The sequence below is a fragment of the Mirounga angustirostris genome, unplaced genomic scaffold (assembly GCF_029215605.1).
Source record: "Mirounga angustirostris isolate CCGP_5_RB_7025 unplaced genomic scaffold, mMirAng1.0.hap1 SCAF_7, whole genome shotgun sequence".
Classification (NCBI taxonomy): Eukaryota; Metazoa; Chordata; class Mammalia; order Carnivora; family Phocidae; genus Mirounga; species Mirounga angustirostris.
In genome coordinates, this window is record NW_026991715.1 from 144,211,268 (window position 1) to 144,230,579 (window position 19,312).

General features: G+C 35.7%; 1 long non-coding RNA gene across 3 annotated transcripts in view; it reads right to left on the bottom strand.

Annotated features, from left to right (window-relative positions):
* Positions 1-17,583: 17,583 nt before the first annotated feature.
* LOC135365269 (uncharacterized) overlaps positions 17,584-19,312 on the bottom strand; it is a 209,355-nt gene continuing 207,626 nt past the window's right edge. For all 3 annotated transcript variants that reach the window (XR_010412912.1, XR_010412910.1, XR_010412911.1), the window contains one exon: positions 17,584-19,252. This is a non-coding gene — a long non-coding RNA (uncharacterized LOC135365269). The remainder of the gene's footprint in view (positions 19,253-19,312) is intronic.

Below are 19,312 nucleotides of genomic sequence, written 5' to 3' on the forward strand. Positions count from 1 at the left end.
GTTAAATGGTATACATGCAATACATAAGTTTTTATATTGTTCATGTATACATATATATGCAAGGACATGTTCATCAAATACTAAGAATGAGTACTTTTTACTGACATGGGAAGTAGGTGTCCAGAGCCCCTGTAGGAATTATATTAATGATTCTGAAAATTTGATATATAAAATACTTTGTCAGATGGTCAAACCAAGTTATAGAATAAAATGTACAGCCTTATACCTATTTATTTGTTAGAGAATCTCACATTTTAAAAAATACGAATTAGGTGTTTCTTCTGAGGAGAAAAGCAAAACGAACAAACAAAAAGCCCAAAGAAATTTTAATCATGGTCTTAAAGATGGAGAATCTATAAATTGGAAATGAGGGTAACTAATCACAGGACCCCATTCTGGGGATATTCCTCTCCTGTCAGTGAGGGAAGATCTACTTTTATGGGCTTTCTAACAAAGTTGGCATAACTTTACTACTATAGTAATTTATGATTTTCCACAACAGAGAAAACGTATTTTTCATTTTCCAAATATAACAATCTCAGACATTTGGGGAATTTTTTGTTTGTTTGTTTGTTTTGCTTTGTTTGTCTTAAAGATTACCCAGCAGAGTAAGATTCCTTGGGATACACTTTGGTAAATCATGTTCTGTAAGAATATATTTGAATGAATCCTGGTGATAGGTTTAGACTTGGAAATTTTAAGTGAAGTGTTAATAATTTGTTAGAAAAAAATTAGCAAACTGGAAAGGATCTTGTTTATCAAAGTAACCTATACTCTGAAATGGAGGTGATATAGGCAGGCCGGGTCTGAGGGCCCGGAAGGGTCCTGCATGATTAGCCGAGAGGGTCCTTGGCTTCTTCACACAGGATGGAAATCAAAGGTGAGCCAGCAGGAGGTGAAAGCAGTTTATTGATGATAGAAAGAGAGACAGCAGATACAGATGGTCCTGGAACATCTAAGAGACCCAGAAAGGAAAAGAGCATAAGTCTCACCTTTGTTCTGGGTCTGGGGGTTTCTACTGAGGTAGGTGGTCTGGTATACCTGTCCTCTCAGGCATCCAGGAACAGGTTAGATCAGAGATGAGGGTCCAGGTGTTATTCAGTGGAGCGAGGGAATCTTGGCATGGAGAGGTCTAGCTGCAGTGGTCTGGAAAGCACATAGGATAGCTTCCTCTGGTCACTCTCACCTGGTCCTTCCTTTGATGTTATTTGTTCTAGAGAATCATTATAACTCCCTGTCCCTTACAAGGAGGACAACGCTATTTGCATTACAAGGCATGTATAGAGTAGGGTGGGAGTGCAGGTCCTAGCAGGAATGAAAGCCAGAAAAGAAGCAAAGGAAAAAAAAAAATCTCATGGGGTCCCTTTTGTTTCCCTGTCTCAGAGTGACCATTGCTCCCCTCCACAATCACTGACTTTTTTCGGTGATTGTTTTTATTAGTCACTATTACACCAACATTTCAGTTCAATCACTGTCCTCTACTTCTATGCATCACTCAGATACATGCAGTTGTTTTTTGCTTTTATAGATTATAAAATAGATCACAAAATCCTAGCATACGTTTCTTTATCGATGTGGGAAACAAAGGCAAAAGAAAAAATTAAATTTCCTTACTGCCTACAGCCCACTGACAAGTCCTTGAAACAGGCAGAGTGACCTTCCTCTGGGAGCTCAGCTGCCTCGATGTTGACACAGTGCTAAGGGCAAAAGGCAAACTTAGCCCGACCCCCAGGATCCTGTGAGTCTACTTTAAACACATAGAAATGCCTTTGGAAACTTCCTTTATCTCTACCCCCCACAATGTATGTTAGCAATCATCCTGCAAGCATATGGCCCACTGTTACACATCTGAAGGGTCTCATGACTGAGTTTTTACTGAACAGTAATAAATGACCTTTTCCTAACAATAGCTAGCTCCCTCAGGGTCCTGGAAACCTTTGCTTCCAAAATTCCCTAGAGACTTCGGCTGTCCCTAACTCCCTCCCAGCTTGTAAGTATATAATCCTGTCACCCATCACAACCCCAGTGCAGCTCGTTCTGCCCACAGGTCCTGTCCCCATGCTTTAATAAAACCACCTTTTTGCACTGAGGATGTCTCAAGAATTATTTCTTGGCTGCCGGCTCTGAACCCCAACATGTTCTACATCATTTCTTACAGCATGAACCATAATGATTCATTGCATTGCCTTACCTAATATAATAGATTGTTAATAAAATTAATAAACATTTTAATTCAAATCTAAATAAAATTTAACAAAAGAACAAATGAGTGAATTAAAAATTTATTAAAAGCAGATACAAATAACTTTTTATGCTACACTATGTTTCACTTCATCGACATAGAATATTTATCTTTCTATCTACCTGCATCATTCTTCCCTTGAGTAAGTACTGAAAATCATTCTCTTTTTAATCGCATTTTGAATCTGCAACAATTTCTATTTTTCATTATGTGGAGCTGCTTTATAAAAATTGCTTATCTAGAAATTTAATTTAATCTCTAATGGAAGTGATAAGATGACACTGTTTTTACATGATTACACTTGAATATTATTATATTTTAAACAATATTCTTACATAAATGATACTTGTAGATTCTTTCAAAGCCTTAAGAACACTTGAATATTCAGCAGTTACCATAAACAAAATTGGAGTCTTTGAAAGTGTTCTACGTTTTAACAAGCAACCAAATTATTATTTTTCATTTCAAAAACTTGTTTTATTTCTGTAGCAAAAAGAGAGTATATTTAGCAATATGATCCAAATCAGTGATTATTGTTTAATCATTACCATTTTACAGGTTGGTAAGTGATGTTGTGGGAAGCCAACAGGTTTCCCTCCATATATGCTAAGCTTGCCAGCTGAGGAGCTGAGATACTGTGGGGCATGAATGAGAGCTTTGTCCCCTGTGAGCTATAGTTGTCTGAACAAATCACTTAACCTCTGTGACTTTACTTAGCAGTAAAATGGTAAAATAGCAATGCATATGTTATAGCATGCCTAAGGATTAAAATAACACAATGCAAAACCGTACTTTCCACTGAAAGTGTTTAGTAGGTAGATGCTCTCATAGTCAGCCATTAACTTACATTTAATAAATCAAGATTATCTATGGCTCATGTATAACCTTTATATTAGAAAATAACCTTATTATATCTGGTAATCCTCTTTTGGATAAAGGGAAATTAGGAAAATAAAAAAGGGCTTGGACAATAAATATATCATTGTTTCTAATTCCCTTTTTGATTTCTTCTTTGATCCACTCGTTCTAAATGTGTTGTTTAATTTCCACATCTTTTGTGAGTTTTCCAACTTTCCTTCTGTTTGATTTCTAGTTTCATACCACTGTTATCAGAAAAGGTATTTGGTATGACTTCCATCTCCTTAAATGTGTTAGGATTGGTTTTGTGTTAGGTCTGTTTGGTCCCTAGTATCTTCAAGTCTGCTGTTCCCTTACTGATTCGCTATCTGGATGTTCTGTTATTGAAAGTGGGGTGCTGAAGTTCCCCACTAGTATTGTATTCCTATTTCTGCCTTCAGAAACCATTGTTGTGGTGGCACCTGGGTGGCTCAGTCGTTAAGCGTCTGCCTTCGGCTCAGGTCAGGATCCCAGGGTCCTGGGATCGAGCCCCGCATCAGGCTCCCCGCTCGGCAGGAAGCCTGCTTCTCCCTCTCCCACTCCCCCTGCTTGTGTTCCCTCTCTCGCTGGTATCTTGCTCTGTCAAATAAATAAAATCTTTAAAAAAAAAAAAAAGAAACCCTTGTTTTGTATCTTCCTGATCCTTTTATAATTACATAATGAACTTCTTTGTCTCTTGTGATAGTTTTTTTACTTGATTCAAGTACAGCACCCAAGTCTCTTTTCGTTACCATTTGCCTGGAGTATCTTTGTCTATCCCTTCACTTTCAGCTTATGAATACATGTCGAACATAGACATTTAAAAGTGTACCTTAGAACAATGCTAGTCAGTGTTTGAGGGGCTTGCCTATTTCTGTCAAAAAGAACCTCGCATGGATGTCCTCTAGCGGTTTGGCAGGAGACTGTCGTATTCTTCTGTCACACATGTGGGAAGAGAGATAAGATTCAATAGGAGAGACATACCAGTCAAAGGCGGGTCAAAACCATCACCAAACACAATCACATCTGATGGCAGTAGTTCATCTTTTTTGTCAACTGCTTTGCGGTATATTTAATGATAGATTTCATTCTTTTTGTAAAAACAAAGTTGTTAAGCCAGGCTGTGCTTTGAGAATAAAAGGCAAGGTCAATAGCCCCTGATGTCCACATGGGGCCATCTGTGCAGAATGCAGGACATTCCCAGGGAATTTAGGCTGTTTGGAAACCAGAATTAGGCCAATCCAGTTTTGGCTTAGTCAAGAATTCATGTAAAGCCTTGGATGAAGACTGATGCATTAGAAGTTATCCAACAAATATCTTTATATTTCTTGAAGCCAATCCTCTTTTAAAATATAGTTTATTAAAGAAAGTAGAACTGAATCAAGGGAGTTTTCTGATATAAATTGGCAATTCCCTTGTAATATAGAAACTGAGGGGGAGCTTTACCATGCAAGATATGCAATGTATTCTGTACAAATATGGACAATGTGATAGTTTCTCAGTCTTCTTTGGGCCTGGATAATTCTTTGTTTGGAGATCTGTTCTGTGTTTAGTAGAGTCTCTAGACTCTACCCACTAGGTCACAGTAGTACCCCCCAAAAAGAAATGTGATCACAAAATGTTTCCAGATATCGCTAAATGTTTGTTGGGGGAGAGTGGGGAACAGAAAATAGTCCCCAGTTGAGAAACTGGTCAACTGTGAAGTAAATATTTATTTTGTTTAATGTTTCATCCTGATGTTGCCTTGCACTCTGATTATATGAATATCTACACAGGAAAACCACCAAAACAAAAAAGCAGTTTACCCGTGATATTGGAACAGTTTCAAGTTTGCTGGATTCAGGAGTAATTTAAAAAGAAAATCTCACTGCTCTTGGACCCTCATAACCAACTAGAAAAGACAATGTAAAAAAATACCAATAGTGTTAAAAATTATGAAGCATATAGAAATTTTTCTATACACAAAGCATTCACAGAGCAAGCATACAGAAGAGAATGTGAATCAACTGAGTAGGATACCACTTATATGGACAGGCTTACCTAAGAGTAAAAATGAAATTGCTCTGTGGCTTTCTTTCCTTGCGTTCTCTTTATTAGATTTAGGTATTAATGTTTTCCTTGTGTTGTGAAAAGAATTTGAACCTTTTTCTCCATTTTATATGCTCTAGAACAATTTATTGAACAATGAGCCCATGTGGTCCTTGAAAACAAAACTCTCTGGGATTGGTGCTTTTATGAAGTGTCGTTTTTTTTATTTTATTTTTTAAAAATATTTTATTTATTTATTTGACAGGGAGAGAGACAGCGAGAGAGGGAACACAAGCAGGGGGAGTGGGAGAGGGAGAAGCAGGCTTCCCACTGAGCAGGGAGCCCGACGTGGGGCTCGATCCCAGGACCCTGGGATCATGACCTGAGCCGAAGGCAGACACTTAACGACTGAGCCATCCAGGCATCCTGAAGTGTAGTTTTTTAAATAATATTTCTTTTTCATCTACAGACATTGATCTCTTTGAATTTTTCTTCTTTACTGGGTCAAATTTAGTAAGTTATATTGTACTATTTGGTTTTTGTTTTTAAATTTATTTACATAAAGATTTCACATGTTCTCTTATTTTTAGTATATTTTATTTCAACAATTAACTTTTCTTCTCTGTTAATTAATTTAGCCAGTGGACTGGTTATTATTTTTATCAAAAAGAAGACAGATTTATTAATTAGATCCTGTTTTCCTATCTCCGGTTTCATTACTTTCTGGTGTTATATTTATGATTTCCATCCTTGTACTTTCACTTGTTTCATAGTTGTTGCGACTGGATTTGAATTCATTTTTTAATCATTCCTTATTTTTGTTTATTTGCGCTTCAAACTTAAAATATGCTTTTGCTGCTCTAAATATATCCCATAAACAGTGATGTTTTGTTTTTACCGTTATTATTTATAACACTCTTGTCATTTTAGCTTGTATATCCCATTTCGAGCATGAGATGTTTAATAAAGGATTATTCATTTCATTTCTAGTTAAAATGGTTTTTTTTTTGCTTTGTAATTTCATTAGATGTCTAATTTTTAATGCAGTTATTAGTGACATTTAAAAGTATTTCTACTCTATGGAATTTACTGACGGTCTTTTTATATTCTTACATATAATCACTTTTTGTGATTGTTCCAAGTGCACATGTATTCTGTATATTCCGTATTACTGAGCTGTGTAGCTTCACATCTATAACTTTAATCTGTCTTACCAATACATGATTAGGTCTTCTATCGTTTTAAAAATTCTGTGAGTTATATATGCTTTATGCTGACACTGGTGGCTTAGTATCTTGTATTTTTAAAGTATTTTTATTAGTATATTTCATTTTACAGCTCCTTGAATCTACTGCCAGTTCTGATTTTTAAACAAGTAGTGTTATCTGGTGGTTGTATATTCCTGTTTATAACTTTATTGTAAATTGTGGCTTTAACATTAAAACATATCTTTCCTTGGGTCCTTCAGTGATTTTGGCCCTGCATTTCACTTTGATTAATATCACAAGACCTGCTTTTCTTTTCTTTTGATTTATTTGGCATGACTTTGACCGCACTTTATTTTTAGTCATTTGAATTATCTTGTGCTAAACATGTGTGCCTCCCATGCAACATGCAGCTAGGTCTTTCTTTGTAAGTAAAACTGAAAATGGTTTTTGAACAAGTGGGTTAATATCATTTGCATTTATTGATAAGATAGTTTGATGTCTGCTCTCTTATTATTCTGTGGATATCATGTTTGCTGTGTCTCTCTATGTTGTGTGTTGTCTTTGTTCTTTATAAATTATTTTAGAATCTTAAAATGTTCATAGTTTTTTTCTAGTAGTGACCTTTGCCCTTAGACCTGTTTGGTGCCCTTACCACCCTGTTTCCTTATTTAATCTTTTATTACCACTGTGTCCGTGGTAAAGGTTTCTTTGACTCCCACCCACAGCCTATGCAATGAATAGGTTTATTCTTCTTTCCCATATCCCACCTTAGTCCCCTATGATCGTTTCAGTGGCATTATTTATTGTAAAAGTTTGTAAAAAAAAAAGTATGTAAAACATTTAGATGTGATTTTCTCACCTTTATCCCTGCTTTATTTGGGTCTTAGATCTGCAGTTAAGTACACTTCATGGTTACCCTACAGCCTTCGCCCACTTCTTGTCCTTCGAGATCGTGAACTTCTCTGTCTTGTTTCCTTTACTTTTATCTTCCCCCAAATTCACCTGCAGCTTCCTCTATGCCTGCTTCTCAGTCAGAAGCATCGCCTCCCAAGACTGTCCCATTGGTGTCTGCCCACCCATTTACTCCCTGGTGATTTCTCTCTTCCAAGCAGCTTTTGTTTGTTTGCTTACTGCTTTTGTCTGTTGATTTTGTTGTTTTTGGTTTTGTTTTGATTTTCTTGCTCTCCATAAAGACTTGCAGCTTGACCACAAGGGTTTTTTTTTTTTTTTTTCTGTTAGAAATAAATTTTATTTCTCAACTTACCATACATCAAAGTTCATAAGATTCCATCCCTCCCAGTTTTGCTGAAGGCACGGCTTTCTGTATAATGTAATGTGATTGATGTATACAATAGGTTAGAAGATTTAGTAGAGATTTATGGAGATCTTCATAATTAGAAGATCATAATGGCCGCCACTAATTTAGCTATACAAAAATAGCCATTTTATAAATTTTTGAAGTGTTCGGTACTAATGGCTATGAATAACTCTATTATAATTTAAATGAATTGAATTTATTTGAAATCTTCCCATTTTATATTTTAGTTTATGGTATACAACATACTGATTTGATATATGTATATATTGCAAGATGATCACCACAATAAGTTTAGTTAATATCCATCACCTCATATGTTACAACTTCATTTCTTGTGATGAAAATTTTTAAGATCTACCTTAACAACTTTCAAATATGCAGTGTTGTGAACTACAATGACCATGCTATACATTACATTTCCAGAACTTATTTATCTCATAACCCGAAGTTTGTATCTTTTTTACCACATTCACCCATTTTCCCTACCCTCCACCCCCCACTTCTGGCAACCACCAATCTGTTCTCTGTATCTATGAGTTGGGTTTTTTTTCAGTTCCACATTTAAGTGAGGTCATATAGCATTTGTCTTTCTCCATTATAATATTTTATATTAAAATTTCCTATAATGATAGTATCTCATTAGTGGAATAAATGATTGTTTACATCAAATGCATTATTTTAACAAACTAACATTTTTGGTGTATAATTGTATAAATTGTTTCTTGCTTCCCCCAAATCAACTCTTTCCCTTCCCCCTTCTTCCCTCCAAACAGAACCTTGGTTTATCCAAATATCCACTCTTCTTCCATGTGTCACATGGGTTTTGAGATAACATGGCTCCAGGTCCATGTCTAGGACTAAAGTGTGATAAATTGCACCAGGATAGTTTATTAATCCTTGTTTCAATATTTACTCAAAAAGACATGTGGTCCACTTGAGCCAATAATATGTGAGGAGAAGCACATTTGCATCTTCTGGGAAAAAAGTTTCCTTATTTTTTTCTGGGAGAACTTCAAGAAATATCATTACAATGTGTCAGGTCTTTAAGGAGGGAACATGATGCGCTGCGTATCTTTGCAGCAATCCACTACCACAAGGACACCAACCATGGTAAGAAAACAATACCGTGCATGGAAAAGCAGAGTAAGAAAGGCCCTTGGATCACTCCGCAAGCTTTCTGACACTTACTTCATATAAAAATTTAATTTATGAGCCAAGAATTACCCTAGCTTTTCATAGGAATATGAGTTTTTTTTTAATTGCTTAATTCCAAAATCACATTAACCTGCTTATATTACTTGCTTAGCTGTTTGTAAAATCATACTTTTTTAAAGCATGATTATTTGTTGAATCCAAATTAAACATATCATCTTTACTGAAAAGTCATTGGTCCAGGCATAAAATCACAAAACTCTATTATTAAATGAGAGGTTAGGAATTTACAAGACTTATTTCCACAACATCAAAAATAAATAGGAATTTAAGCTTTGCTTAAGTACTTACAGGGACTATGAGTTTGCTAGTTTATAAGGTATATCTTCCAGTGTCGGAGAAGCCTATTTTTTAACCAGTTACTATGTATCTGAAGGATATGGAACAATCCCAACCTTGTTGCTCTTTACCCACCTTTTCAAATACAGGAAATTCACAGACACTACCTCATTCTTATGCAGAAGAACTACATATCTCAGATAAAAGTCATTGTTTTCATTATTGTATAATATTTTTTTCTTATCAAAGTGAAATTTTCATCTCCAGTTTAGCACGGCATCTCCGGAATCACAATGATGTCATACATCATATATAATAATACTTTTTCAACATCCAGTACAAATGACAGAGAACTTTATAAGTTCTTGGATTGCTTTTGTTGTCACTGTTGAATTTTTTAAACATTCCCTACAGATCTGCCTAATCCTATAATGGTATAATTATTCTAAATATCTTGTGAATCCTGAATCTGTGGTTTTAAAATTATTTTTACAAATATAGTTCATGTGTTTTTTCAGTTTACATTATTTAACAAGTTGAACATACACATTGCCTTCAAAATTTGATTTTGTTTCTTTAATGTATCTTTGTCTATTTATAAAATATCCTCTCAGCGGTGGCAAGTTCCACCCCTTCATCTCTGGATTATCTTTATGAGTAAGTGAAATAAAGAGTTTGGATAATTTTAATGTCCTTTTGATCTGAGATGTTAAATATTTTATTTTGTGTCATCATCCTGGAATATTTTGAAAGTACAATAGAAAGTAAAATGGAATGTTCTCTATTTTGACTTTAAAGTTTAAGTGATAATCTAATGTAAAAAGTCACCTAAACTAACTCTTCTCAGAAAGGGTGATAAACAATATTGACATCTAAAAGCCCTTATTATTCCAACTGCATTATGAGCTATTATGTTCAAGAGGTGACTGATTTGGATGCCATATTTGTGCTCATTTCACAATGCAGCTACTGAGGACTAGAGATATTAAAAACAGCCAATTAGGGGATTGTTAAGACCTGAATGTATTAATTTGCTCTTCCAGTCCAGATTCTAAACCAATCTGATATTCTATCTCAAATAAAGGAGGATTTTCTAAATATGTATTCATTGTCTTTTACAGGTCAAACAAAAAATTTTCAAGTTCTTTACATGAAAATGATTATTCCCCCCAAACAAAATGGAAAGCCAAATAAATTATGTAATACAACACATTAATAGATAATGAAACTGTTAGGTGGGTTTTTATGGAATTTGGGAATAAAAATATCAACAATAGCCAACCTGATTTTGAAAAAAAAAAAAAAGTGTCTATACCTGCCTGATGAGGTGTTACAGTAATTGAACATATATAAATGTATATGTGTGGCATAGAAAATAGAAAAATTATTACATGCCAAATGGATGGCTATAATTACTATTATTTTTAATGTACAGCTCTGAGCAGATTGACATTTTCCACTTCAGCTAACTGTTCCTAAGCATTACTAAATCTTTCTACTTATTCTATTTTCCTTCTGAGATTCAGAAGCCACTATTGATAATGTTTCCACTGTGGGCCAATATTTCTTTGTCTGTTGTATTGAAACTTAAAGAAAACCCTCTATACAATTCTTTTGTATATTTACCTCTATGAAATAAGTTCTGAATTTTTTTTTAAATCTCCTTGATGGAGCAATATAGACAATCTTTACATAGGCAAATAAAATTGCTGCTACATTAGTCTTTTCCTGTGACAAAACAGATAAAAGTTAAAGTATTTTGACATGGGGAAGGGTAATATTGGAGTTCAGGCAGGGTTTAGGAAAATGAGAGGTAAATACACAAATAAATGGATCTTGAAAACTCTTGGAGGGACTTACACAGATCAGGAGGCAAAAGACAAATGATTCCTGCTCAAAATGAAGACACAATTAAAAAAAAATCCGCTCCAATTCCTCACTGCTCAAAATGGGATATGTTCTTGGAAATAAGTTAACGTAAATTAATGACAAAATATTGTCTTTTGGACTCTCAAGGTCTTTCTCTTCATGACCAGTTATTAGGGACTGAGACCTCATTAAATAAGCCAATTATTTTTTTAAATAAATCTAAAGTCTCAATCATCTGTAACTGAAAGAAAAGGAAATATTAGCTTTAACTAAAGAGGCATGTATTAAAATGGAGTAGGCTGTTAAGTTTCAGCTATCGTCAATGCTATACACTTTGAAGAGCTCTCATGCAATGCAGCCTTTAAACAGCAACCAAACCCTTAACCCTATGCTTTTGAAGCTCATGAAAGTTTGCAAGTATCATGTTGCTAGATGTTTTAAGATTAAATTATAATTGCATTATTAAAAATCCACAAGTGACATTTTAAATCTGGCTTACTGAGGTGAAATATTGGTCCAAATTTTGAACATATTTTAAACTTACTAAACATTAAATAAAACTATATGCTCGTTTTCTTACATATAAGAGTAGATTTTTCCAGACCATACTATTAAGGGCATGTTTCAAAATGTCTAACTTTGGATAAATAGATCATCAATCACTGGGTGCATTTGCATTATTCATTGCAAACAGTATGCGTTAAATTGTGAACGTCTTTCCTCCAGTTCCATGCTATTGAGAAGAATCAATAGACGGCAGTGAAATTAACTGTAAAAAAAGGCTGTTGATTCTGTCTAAAATGATTTACTCATCAGTCAAGTTAAAAATCATTTAGGCTCTGATGCAGCTTTGTGGATTTCCAAATGATAGAAGGATTATGCTAAAGAGGAGTTAACAGCACAATGTCCATCTAAGGTAGAAACAACAAATTTAACGCCCTTTTGGCATTTTTATCAATAGCTTGATAATGAGATTGAAATTTTATTCAATAAGGAAACGGCTATCACGAGCTTTGGAGGGTTCCATAACATTGCAGGTTTCTGGGAAAATATTGGAGGCATGCTCAGTACCCCCAATAATTGTGACCAAGTTAGAAAATTAGGCCCGTAAGAGGTAGCGGAGCTTTGCACAGGAAGAGCGGTTCCAACTCTGATCCCAGATGAGACATTGCCGCGGAACAAGTGATCGCAAGAACTGGGCCATATGGAGACATAACCTGGCATTAAAGGCAACGTAGGGTTGGCTGTGGACAAATGGAAGTTTGACGAAAAGCCTGCCCAGCCCGGGTCCCCCGTTGACTACGGTGAGCAGCGCCCCCTTCTGCCCCATGTTTGAAAGGCAGCCTAAGTTAGAAAACACCTGTTCGTCAAACCCTGAAATTTGGAAAGTCGGATCCTCCAGCTGCGTGATGTAGCCCATCACAACTGGCGCAAGATTCTTCGTCTTACACACAACCATAGCCAACAGGAAGCTCCTGGGGACGGCGCACCACTACAAAGAGGGAGCAAATCAAACACAAGGAAGACTTGTATCCCACCAAGAAGATTCAGCTGAAGAGCGTGGTGGTGAACGCCCGGCCCAGAGAGCATGTCACGTTAAAAAAGGTGACACCCGTGATGAGGGAGCTGTTGCAAATGACAAACAAAACAAAACAACACTGACAGATGATATAAAATGTTTAACTATTTGGACAGAAATTTCTAGGTGATTGACAGTTCTCTCCGAGTATTTTAGAAGCTCTATGTTAAAGTAAGAAAAAGAATCCAAGCCGTCATTGCTAATTAAAGGGAAAACACACATCACACAATAAATGAAACAATCATAAGAGACCACTTGGTCCAGCACAGAACATAATATTCAAAATGATAATAAAGTGATATTAATGTAAAATCAAATATCGTGATAGACAAGAGACGAATTTTAGGTGGATGAGAAAAATAGAGGTGAAAATGGTTGTGTAGACAAGAGAAATCTTTTAACCAATACATCAAAGGCCAATAGATACATACTGTCTAAAATTGATAATGTAAGAAAAAATCATAAGCATAGTCCTTAAAACATAGGGATCGAAATAAAGAAGTGAAAGGGATTCATTCTGCAGGACAATCTGGGCCCTGGAAATGTGGGTTACAAAAAACGGGCTGGTGTTTTTAATGTCATACTTTTAGTACTCTGTGATTTTTTTTAAAATACAATGTACATATTATGATAGAATTCCAAGTTTGACATTTAAATTATTTGTCACGTTTCTGCACTTTGTACGGCTTGTAGATATGTTCCCTGCAAAACTTTGGCATAACCCAAAACACATCTCCAAGTTACATTTCTCAATAAGCTAAAAATAGGACACAGGATTCACCTGAAGTTTACTAGCCCTTCTCTGAGCAGGTTGGATTAAAGTGCTCCTAGAGACTACTGAAGTGTTTACAGTTCAAACTCCTGAGGCACCTCTTTATAAATCTACTCTCCCGTCGCTCTCGAGAACCCCCAAGTCCTTGTGTGTCACCTGGTTTGAGGATTATCCGCTCACAATTTCTGATGCACACTGTGGGAAATGTTTTTGGAATAACACTGTCTAAAGTCATTTATAAGATATTTGAATATTTAGGGGCGCCTGGGTGGCTCAGTCGTTAAGTGTCTGCCTTTGGCTCAGGTCATGATCCCAGGGTCCTGGGATTGAGCCCCGCATCAGGCTCCCTGCTTGGTGGGAAGCCTGCTTCTCCCTCTCCCACTCCCCCTGTTTGTGTTCCCTCTCTCGCTGTGTCTCTCTCTGTCAAATAAATAAATAAGATCTTTCAAAAAAAAGATATTTGAATATTTAGTAAGATGTCAGGGCAAAGACTTTTTTTTTTTTTGAAAGATTTTGTTTATTTATTTGACAGAGAATGAGCGAGAACAGGAACACAAGCAAGGGGAGTGGCAGAGGGAGAAGCAGGGAGCCCAATATGGGGCTCAATCCCAGGACCCTGGGATCATGACCTGAGCCCAAAGCAGATGCTTAACGACTGAGCCACCCAGGCGCCCCAGGCAGACTTTTTAAATGCCCACCACGTGTCACCATGGTCTACCGTAGACAATGAAAATTATATCTTAAAGTTATTTATTTTCCTCCTCCAACACCATGTTTCTCTTTGTTGAATTGTTTACAGCGCCAGTGGTAGGACTGTCAATATTTAAAGGATAAAGATATGTTTTATAAATGAGCCCGCTGAAACCATTTCTAAAGGCTGGCCAGGATTTACTCGGGTCCATAAATAAATTTCTGTGTTAATGCCATGCCATGATTTCAGAAATTACTCACAGTCCCTAACACATGCAATCTTTTCTGGCTGTTGAAAATATACAAATAATAAGATCCCTAAAACTACTGTGTTAGCATTGTTCAAGTAAAGGACTTTAGGAGTCCAGAGGCACTGGTGGGCTACTCCAAATCAAGAAGGCAGTGGATATTTCCTATGGAGCTAGGGGGTCCACAGGAAAGGATCAAGGGGAAATCTGAAGAGGGAGAAATCAGAGAGGGAGACAAACCATGAGAGACTATGGACCCTGGGGAAACACTGAGGGTTTCAGAGAGGAGGGTGGGGGGAGGGGGTAACAGGGTGATGGGTATTAGCAAGTGTTGTGATGAGCACTGGGTGTTATATACAACTAATGAATCATTGAACACTACATCAGAAACTAACGATGTACTATATGGTGGCTAACTGAACTAACTAACTAAATAAATAAACTGGAAAAAAAAATAAAAGGGTCAAGGGGGAACAAAAGCATTTGAAGCAGAGAGAAAAGCATGGAGTGGTCAAACGGGATGCCTGGAATTATATTTAGATAATTGTGAGAGGCTCTCTGCAGCTGGAATCCAGGACACAGAAGGTGAAATGTCAGGGGATACAGTTACTCAAGGGACTAATGTGTGGAACGCCTGCCCTATGCAGATGCTGCCGAATGTGCTTTGCAGATGACAACTCATTGACCCGGACCGAGATTGTAATACTTTCTCAGGATATGGGAAACGACAAAACTTTTGAGGAAAGAAGTGATCTGATAAAATTTGTTTTAGCAGAAAAATGTTGCAGACAATAGTAAGGAAAGACTAAGGGTGTGGGATGTGGGGGATGTGGGATGTCTCAAAGGAAAAAAAAATTACAAATCACTGTCCATATAGTTGAATTATGAAACTTACAGCACAATCAGTAAAGGAAAGAATGCCTCTCAATATGGTTAGAGATAAAGAAAGAAGTCGATGGAAATTAAAAAGTTAAACGTAACTACAGATGTATTTTCTTGGTACTTGAGTTACATTTCTGAGCAGTAACGCACTTATCAAATATTTATGAAAATCATATTTAAAATTTTAACTTTCAGAATCATTTCAGAGTGTATATATTGCTTATTACTGATGGCAACAGAGATTTGTATTTTGACATTCCAATCTTGAAGCATCTTTACTTGTAAGGAAACATTTAAAGATAGCTAAAAACAAAAATTTCTATTTAAAGGGATTTTTTGCATTTACTTGCAAAGTGTAATATTTACTTAATGATATTTGCATGTGAATAACAACTGTGCTGAGTTACATTTCTATAACTTTAAATTTGTGGGTCCTGCTTCCCTAAGGCTGTAATGAATATGATTAGCAAATATGTAACATAAGCTATTATTTTTGTTTAAAGAAGTAAGTTGACTTTTAAAGATATTAAATAATTGGAAATATCTAAAATATTAAATATTAAAATGTATAAGTATATATTTATCCATGTCATTCCCTTTCTTGCACTCTTGACTCTTTGTGAAAATCCATATTCATCTGGTGTCATTTTCCTTCTAGCAGAAGAGCCTCCTTCAACAAGGACAAGTTTCTCTGTACTGCAGGTCCACTGGTGGGGAAATCTTCAGGTTTGGTAAATCTGAAAAAGTCTTTTATTTGTTCATTTGAAAAGATTTTTTTTTTTTTTGCTAGCTATATAAATCTAGGATGAAAGATTTTTTTTGTTTCATTGGGTTAAAGATATTGTTAGATTTTCTTTTTCACTTGCATCATCTTTTGATGAATAATCTGCTGACCTCTTTAGTTTTGTTTCTCAGTATATTATGTGCCTTTATAATTGACTTCTTTTAAGATTTTGTTTTTATCACTAGTTTTGAAAAATCTTATTGTTATACCACTTGGTGTAACTTTCTTCCTCCTCTTCCTCCTCCTCCTCCTCTTCCTTCCCCTTGTGCTCAAATTTCATTGAACTGCTTGCATCTAAGGGTTTATAATTTTCATCAAATTTGGTAAATTTTCAGCTGTTATTTCTCCAAATATCTTTCTTCCCCTTCACCATGGGTATGCCAATTTTTCTTCCTTACATTTAATGAAGTTTTCCCACACTCATTGATTCTCTGCCTGTTTCTTTTATTCCTTGTTTTATGGGTTCTTGCTGGGTCTTCGCATTCACGAATCTTTCCCTCCACAATGTTAAATCTTCCATTAGTCCCATCCAGTTTATTTTTCATCTCCAACATTGTGATTTTAATTTCTAGAAGTTTGATTCTGGTTTATATATAATGAACATATCTATATTTAACATTTGAGCGTATGGAATGCAGTTATAATAACTTTTTATTTTCCTCGTTTCCTGATTCTAAGATCTGTGTTATTTTTGGGACTGTTTCAACAGATTTTTTTTTCCATCATCATGGGTCATATTTTTCTTTGCATGCCTTGTAAATTTTGATTGGTTGTCACATATTATTAATTTCATTTTGTAGAGTGCTGAGTAGGTTTCTCTATAGAGAATATATATATGTGTGTGTGTGTATATATATATATATATATATATAATTTAGCTTTTCCCTGGGATTAATTTAAGTGATATGATCACTTTTTACATTGCTTTTAAAATCTGTTGGGTGATACTCGAACAATGTTTGGTTTAGGGCTTAATTCACTACCAAGGTCAAGACCTTCTAAATACTCTACCAAATGGTCCGCTATTAAACACATTTTCAAGTCTGGGTGGTAACAAGAAATATTCCAGACACTGTGTATTCCTGGAGGATGCTGCTCCCTTCAATTCTTTCAGGTACTTTCTTTACATGAATGTATCAATCAGTAATCTGTTGAATACCATAGAGGAGGAGACTCTACATATCTGGAAGATTCTCCAGTACTCTGTCCTATATCTAGCTGCCTTGATTTTCCTGGACTCTCAGCTCCAGCTCCTCACTCAGGAGTCTGCAGGGCTCCATCTAGGTTATCCCTCCAACGCTGCAGTTTGGAAACTCTCAAGGCGGTACACTGAGGCACTTTCAGATTAGATCCTCTGTTCCCCATTTCTCAGGGGTCACTGCCCTTCATTGCCTGCTATTCTTGAGGACATAGAAAACTGTTCACATTTATTTTGTCCAGGTTTTTGCATTTGTTTGTTTGTTATTTCAATTGGAAAGGGAATTCTGGTCCTTGTTACTTCATCTTTGCCAGCAGTGGAGTCCCAGAATATTGTTTTAATTCATTTGTAAATTTACTTATGAGACAACATAATGTATAAAAATAACAACACTTTACTCTGGGTATTAAATCACACATAGATGTAGCATTATAAGAAAATACAATCACAAATGATGGAGTCCTGGCAGACGAAACCATGTGACTACAAGATTCTTACATATTGCATAAGGTGCTATTTATACATTAGCTCTAAGTGGACAATGATAAGTTCAAGGTGATTTTTTTATATTCCTAGAGCAATCACTAAAATATAAACAAATAAACAAGCGAACAAACCAGGAAGTTTAGCTAAAAGCTAGTAAAGAAAATTTAATGGAATACTGAAAATATTAATCATCCCAAAATAAGGCAAGACACTTGCAACAAATAGTAAAAAATAAGTTAGAAGGGGAGAAAAATAGCAAAATTGGGTATTAAGTCCCAAAATAACGGTAACTAAATTAAACATAAACATACCAATTATGAGGCAGAGACTATCACTAGATTTAAAATAGAACAAGACCAACTATAAGCTATCTACAGGAGATGCATTTTAAAAATAAAGATGCAGGGGCACCTGGGTGGCTCAGCTGGTTAAGCATCTGCCTTCTGCTCAGGTCATCATCCCAGTGTCCTGGGATTGAGCCAGGGCGTAGGGCTCCCTGCTCAGTGGGGAGTCTGCTTCTCCTTCTCCCTCTGCTACTCCCCCTTGCTCATGCTCTCTCTCTCAAAATAAATAAACAAAATCCTTAAAAAAAATAAATAAAAAAATAAAGATGCAGTTTGTTAAAACTAAAATAATGGATAAAAATTAAGCATAAGAAAGCATTAGTGGTACTTTAAAATCAGTCAAAATATTCAGAGATAAGAGACATTAGCATAAAGACAAATATTTCAAAATGACCAAAGAATCAACTCCTAAGACATAGTAATAAATATATTTCATACTTCCCTCTTACTTATAGTAAAACATTTCAAAATATGCCCCAAATACAAAAGGATCCTTTCTTTTCATTCTCCTTTTGTCCTTTCTTCAGCTCTTTTCAGAAAATTTAAAATTCTTTAAGTAAAAGTATATATCTATAATGAAGCTAGTTAGGTAGGACAGGAAGTAGGTGGGGTATAGAGTTACTTGACATTCAGACATCATCAGTTAGAACTGTGTGCCACCCATAAGAGAGATTCCTAGTTTAATGCTATAAATTGTACCACACTCCCACTGTAAAATATTAAGTTAAATAACCATATGTATTAATTGTATGTCATATTAAGTGTCATACTTTCAACTCCTGATTACATGAGTCTGCTTTAATAGAAGAAAGCATCATTCTTCTGCATGTAGCTGTCCAATTTTCCCAACACCATTTGTTGAGGAGACTGCCTTTTTTCCACTGGGTGTTCTTTCCTGCTTTGTTGAAGATGAGTTGACCATATAGTGAGGGTCCTTTTCTGGGTTTTCTGCTCTGTTCCACTGATCTATATGTCTGTTTTTGTGCCAGTACCATACTGTCTTGGTGATTACAGCTTTGTAATGGAGCTGGAAGTCCAGAATTCTGATGCCTCTGGCTTTGGTTTTCTTTTTCAGCATTCCTTTGGCGACTTGGGGTCTTTTCTGGTTCCATACAAATTTTAGAATTGTTTGTTCTAGCTCTGTAAAAAATGCTGGCGTGATTTTGATAGGGATTGCACTGGATGTGTAGATTGCCTTGGGTAGTAGAACACTTCCTATTTGAATTTCACAAAAACCCTGGGGGAGGGGAAATATTTTAGTATCTTTGTAATGTTTATAGGTGAACATACATAGTTT